The following is a 6,000-nucleotide window of genomic DNA, read 5'->3' as shown; positions in this document are numbered from 1 at the left end:
AATGGAGATAAAAGGGCTTCCGTAAAAGGAAGTTTGGAAGTATATTACTCCCTAAAAGAAGCCCTGAGATAACATAAATATTGATGTTGTCATCTTTCATATGTTTATCTTAATAAACATGTAACCTCTGCAAATGTGAGGGGAGCCGGTCATAAGAATGTCCTTGACTATAGACATTATATTTACCATTTTATTTATTCTAATTCTAATTTAACAACAAAAAAGCATGTAAAAATAAATTTCAAACAGAGCATCTGCAAAAATGTGCTCTCAAACCGATTGAAACATCAAACAAGTCCAGAACACCAATCTGCACACAGTAGAATCGCTAGCATAGCTGTGACCGTGCAGAAGCATCACCTGCATGTGGTGGGATCCGATAGAAGGCCGAGCGACGGCGCACACTTTAATCATGCCAAAAACAAACGCCGTCACTTGGCGTTGTGATAAGAGTGCAGTGAGGTTGCCATATCAGCGCAGTTAGGTCTCCTGCAACACTACAGGATCACCGCTGGCACGCATAGCGGTTGCAGTGTGAACGCAGTGGTTATCGGTGGCACTTGCAAGGCCATCGTACGGTGTTCTTTTGAGATGACACTGCGTCTCTACCATTTTTATGGTGCTTTTATGGCGCACAATGAGTTTTATTTTTCCAACTGTGCTCATTCAACGATTGTACAGAGTAGACTGATATGGCGATCATTGCCCATCCAATGCATTTCTACGGTGTCAAATGCATTTGCGTGACCAATGAACCAACCCAACAAAATAAAGGAATGATAATATATGCAAATAAACATTTATTTCATAATGACTGGTGTGTAAGCTTTATGCAGGTCCAGCTGATCCAGGATAATGCTTTGGATCTCATTCTGAGACGACGACGGAGGAGGGCCCTTAGGCTAAGAGACTTTTAATTCAATCCTGGCTGGAAGAAGCAGTAATTTTTTTTGGAGCAATTTACTGCCTTCTAAAGGCTGTTTCCCCTTTGTGAAAAACTGTCCATTTTTTCCAAAATTTTATGATTTTTTCCCGATTTGATAAATGCAGATTACGTTAATGAATAAAAAAGCAATGAATTTCTTGGAATAAAATATATTGGCCTGATTTTGTATTTTTCTCAGTCAACTTATTTTCCAAATTTGCAAGGCACAGGCGGTAAAAATAATTCCAAAAAAAATCACTTAGAAGGCTGACAATTGCTGCATGACCACAATCATCAACTCATCCCTTAGCTGCAATATGAACACACTTCCAGTAATTTCAACTACTTCTACTATTTCGTTTTTATAGGCAGTGCAAAACAACATACAGTCAGCACAGTGTGAGCACCGTGAAAGCACAGTGCACATACAGTGTGCGCGCTGTGACAACTGAATGAACGCAGTGGAAGCGCTTTGAGAGCGCCATGACAGCGCAGACTATCGCCAACTAGAACTCCGTAGAAATGCGGTATAAGCCATGGAGCTCTGTAGAAACACCAAGGTCAATCGCAGTGGCAATGCGGCTAGGTGTGACAGGGGCTTAAGCAACACTAATCCCTGTAATGATGGATGCAAAATGGATAAGTTTATTTTAGAAATTGGACAACAATTCTTAAAATGAAGCAGTCCATTTTCTGTTAAGCATTGCTGCAGGTTAACTGTTTTCTCTTTTTGTTTTTAATTACATTGTTTTTGTGATATCATGCTATTTTTAATTTGGCTCCGAAAAACTAGGGTAAGCTCCGAATCACAAAGTCTGTAGTCCAATTGGCTATGATGTTTCAAAAGTTAATTTTGCACACTGTAAATGATATTAAAGTTTTCTCTTAAGATGCTCTGACATATTTATGCATACATATTATAGTCAATAATGGTAAACATGTGTAGACTTATTGACAGTTTGCCGCAGACTGTTGATGTGACAAATAATGATCTTTTTTAGGCTATTCAGTACTGAACATTTTTCGAATGGCAAGTTCTTACTTTGATATTGTGGTGAAAGAAAAGAAAGAAGTGGCTTATCAGTGGATGAAGAAGAATTCTGAAAACAAAATGTGTTTTTATACATTCCAAGATAAGCAGTGGTGGTAAATCTTTTTCATTTTGCTTATTTCAAAATAACATTTCTATCAATTGTCAAAAACAGGTTTGCAAAATTATGGTGGCTGATGTTGACATTTTAAATCTCTTTTTTTAAGTCACCCCCATAGGTTATTGTTAGCTGGATTGTGAAGAACATTCAGGCTTATGGTTTGAGGATTTCCTTGTCTGTCGGTTTGTTCGTCAGTTCACAAAAAAATGACCAAAAGATTCAAGTTTTTCAGACACTGATTAAGTTGACTTCCAACTGCTCAGAACTGATCCAAACTTTCAAAAAGGATCCTCAGTACTAAGTACTTCAACACTATCCATTTCTTAGGTATTTCCTACATTTATGTCCCCTTTTTGCACTTAGATTTAAAAAAAACACACAATTTGAACCATGTTTAAGAATAGTAAAAGTCATAATTACTTGATTTTTTGATAATTACATGTAGCTGCAAAATATGTGTTCATACTTTGCACTAACATTACCGAACACTTTAATAAATTTTGTGACCTTAGTGCAATAACTCAATAACTGCATATATATATATAGAAGCAGATATTGAGTTCTTGCACTAAGGTGACGTAATATGTTTTAACACAATGCATGTGTCATAACTCTTAATACAATAGTTTAAGTTGAAGTTATGGCCCTTGGGAAATTCAATATAAGTGTTTATTTTGAAAACATATTTAAAATTAACCACTTGTTTTCAATATTGGGCATTGCCATCAAAATAAAATTCATTTTAATCATACACTTTTAAGAATCAGCTACTGCAATTAAGGATTTTCGCACCATGTAGCTGCTGCTTCTTAAAAATGAGCTATTTCAACAGAATGATAATAATATTTTGTGTATATATATGTACAAAATAAAATTAGCTTTTAATGCATGTTCAACCGTAAAGCTGTGCCAAACTGGATCATAAATGGTTGTGTTTTGTTTTGTTAGCATTGATGCAGAAGGAACCCAGGACAACATCTGCCAGTTAAATTAGATTATGCCGATGAGTCACAAACAAATGCTCTCATGAAACAACATCAAAATCAGCCTCTGTCATTTTGCCAAGACATATATTCAGCTAAGCAATGAAGTAGTTTACAACTATGGTGATGGAAGGACATTTGTGGTGGAGGAAGCAGGTATGCTTCAGTGTAGTTTGCCTAAGTCTTGGGTTGGCATTGTACAGTCTATATTTTAAGCCTGACTTCATAAGGTCTGTCTGTCTGCTTGCAAGCATGTCTAAAGGCATAGGAAGAGAATGTAGCTGTAATCAGAAATATTGGTTACTTTATTATTATGTGAACATCAGTGGTAAACTGGTATCTGTAAAAAATAAGGATGCTATACTACTCGCCCCCGACATTTGCATCAGCATCCGCGTCTGGTTAATGTTTTAGGGCAAGTTGGCATTTTCACTTATATAAATAACTCCAATACCCTTCATTCAATTCACTCAATACTTCACACATTTGTTCAGGACCAGCACAAGATAAGGTTACCGTACATAACTTAATATTATCCTATGTACAAATGATTGCCCCTAAAATTTTAGGACACATTGTGTGCAAGTTGGTGTTTTTACTTATAACTTCTATACCCTTCATTCAATTGACTTTACACTCTCAGAGGTGTAAATACTGCGAAACGCTGCAGGAACTGATACAAATCTATATATCTGGATAATGCAATTCTGTATTTATCATTCGTATTTTAATCAAGATACTTTTCAAATTCAAAATTTAACTTGGAATTGTTTATAATAGTTTTTTCTCCCCAAGTACAGCAGCATGAGAAGTTTGAGAGCGAACCCAAAAAATGTGTTTACAAAATCGAAGGTGGAGTTTATCTACCTCTTTCATGTCATTTATATTTCAAACATAACAACCATACACAAGAGTGGGAGCAATCATAGTTTCAAACAATAACATTTTCATCTTAACATTAAGTTTAACTCTACCAAAAATTAATACTAGGTGATCATATATTCTTCAAAGCTTGATCTTTCAGCTGAGACTTTAACTGTTTTTAAAAAAAACTTCTATTGTAATTGAATTTTATACCCAAATGACAGAAACTGTCCAATGTTTCGACAGCATCATGATTAATGGAATGAACATGACGATTCAATGTTATTCGTTTTTCGAAGATACATATTTTAGTTTTAACAACATTAATTTTAAGACCCCACTTGCATGACTATCTTTGTATTCCATCAAGCTGGGCTTGAAGACTACTAGGGTAAGTTGTGAACAGAGCAATATCATATGTAAACAGTAACATGACTATAGAGACAGCTTAGTTATAACATTCTGGGTTAGATTTTTAAAATCTAAATACTTCTGAATGTCATTAATAAGCAAACTAAAAGAAAGATGAGATAGAGATTCCCCTTGTTTCACTCCAAAAGGTATATCAAACATTTCAGAATATAACATAATTTATTCATATCTTGTAAACTAAAAAAGATATGAATAATATATACACAAACTAACATTTGCTTATAGGAACTTAAGCATGGTTATCATTTTACTACCTACTGAAATAATTTTATCCACAAAGCATCCTGTATAACAGTGTCAAAAGCCTTTTCATAGTCAATAAAAGCACAGTACAATTTCTGTTTTTTAGCTAAACTCTTTTGAATAACTGTACGAAGTATAAAAATACAATCAACAGTGCTTCTGTTGTCTCAGAAACCAAACTGTGCGTCATTAAAAATTTCTTAATTTGAATTATCTTGTTCACTCTCATAGGAAATTTCAAATGTATTTAACATACACTTGCATATCTACCTATCAAATTTCATCTGATCAAGGAAAATGGCAACTACAGTATTTGAAACAGGAAGGGAGTCCATGAGGAGGTGTCTTCTGAATCCTCTTTGGTTCACCTGCTCTAAAGCACATCTGTGCAAAGGAGACGGTGAACTCCTCAGAGTCCTTTATGACCTTTTTTATTCCCCAGAATGATGAAATATGAATTTATCGAAATAAAAAAATGCAACAAGTTACAGAAAGTATATAACCTTTAAAAATAATTATTGACACCCATCTTACAATTAGGTTACATAACAACATTTCAACCTATATACAAATTATGGCTCCTGATTGACTTAAACTTAGGTTAAAGTTTTAAAGTTGCACTCTCACAGATATACTGTTTTTATCTATGTTTATCTTTTTTATTTTCTGTCTTGGAAAGAGCAAACTTTGGCGTAAATATCTGCAAACCAATGATAAAAAATGCTAACAAAAGATCAAATCGCAGATTTTCATATTTCGAAAATTAATGTTTTATAGCTTAAACCATTATAACGGTTTAAGAAAAATGCAGAAAACATAATTTTTGACCTTAAATATAAAATTCTGCTATCTAATTTTTTGTCAGTAGTCTTAAACTTCTTTCATTCTATAGACATTCACAACGGTTGACGCTAACTTTTTTGTAAGGATCCCGCACCTTATCCTCCTTTTAAACTTTTGGATCCCTTCCTAGAAGCAGGGATCCCTCCCAAATTATACATAAAATACTGATACAATATAATAAGAAGAACAACCAGAAGCCAGACAAACACAACATTTAATTCATCAAATCTAACAACATATGGTAAACTTTCGTTTGAAGAAGCCACATCTTGCAATGCATCCATAACATCACGAGTAAAGTTGTCAACCTTTTCTCGATAGTCTTTGATTTTTGGCGGGAAGATTAGTGTTTCCTTCAGGATTAATAAAATGCATGGTATATTTTCCTAGCAAGGGCACATAGAAGCAGTGTGCGAAATTATCGGTAGCCCAATCGCCCGAGGCGACAAAAAAATGACCCGGGCTACAAAAGATCCTTTGAGATAGCCCGATGGGCAATGAAAATAAAATCGTTGGGCTTGTTGATAAAAAAATTGTCGGGATGATATTTGCCTTGACA

The 6,000-nt window shown here is 34.6% G+C and overlaps 1 long non-coding RNA gene across 1 annotated transcript in view; it reads left to right on the top strand.

Annotated features, from left to right (window-relative positions):
- Nucleotides 1–1,773: 1,773 nt before the first annotated feature.
- LOC128240895 (uncharacterized) overlaps nt 1,774–6,000 on the top strand; it is a 51,699-nt gene continuing 47,472 nt past the window's right edge. The window contains exons 1-2 of the long non-coding RNA XR_008262336.1: nt 1,774–2,071; nt 3,025–3,215. This is a non-coding gene — a long non-coding RNA (uncharacterized LOC128240895). The remainder of the gene's footprint in view (nt 2,072–3,024; nt 3,216–6,000) is intronic.

The sequence above is a fragment of the Mya arenaria genome, chromosome 7, assembly GCF_026914265.1.
Source record: "Mya arenaria isolate MELC-2E11 chromosome 7, ASM2691426v1".
Taxonomy (NCBI): domain Eukaryota; kingdom Metazoa; phylum Mollusca; class Bivalvia; order Myida; family Myidae; genus Mya; species Mya arenaria.
Note: the sequence above shows the minus strand (reverse complement) of the source record. Positions and strands in the feature narration are given on the sequence as shown.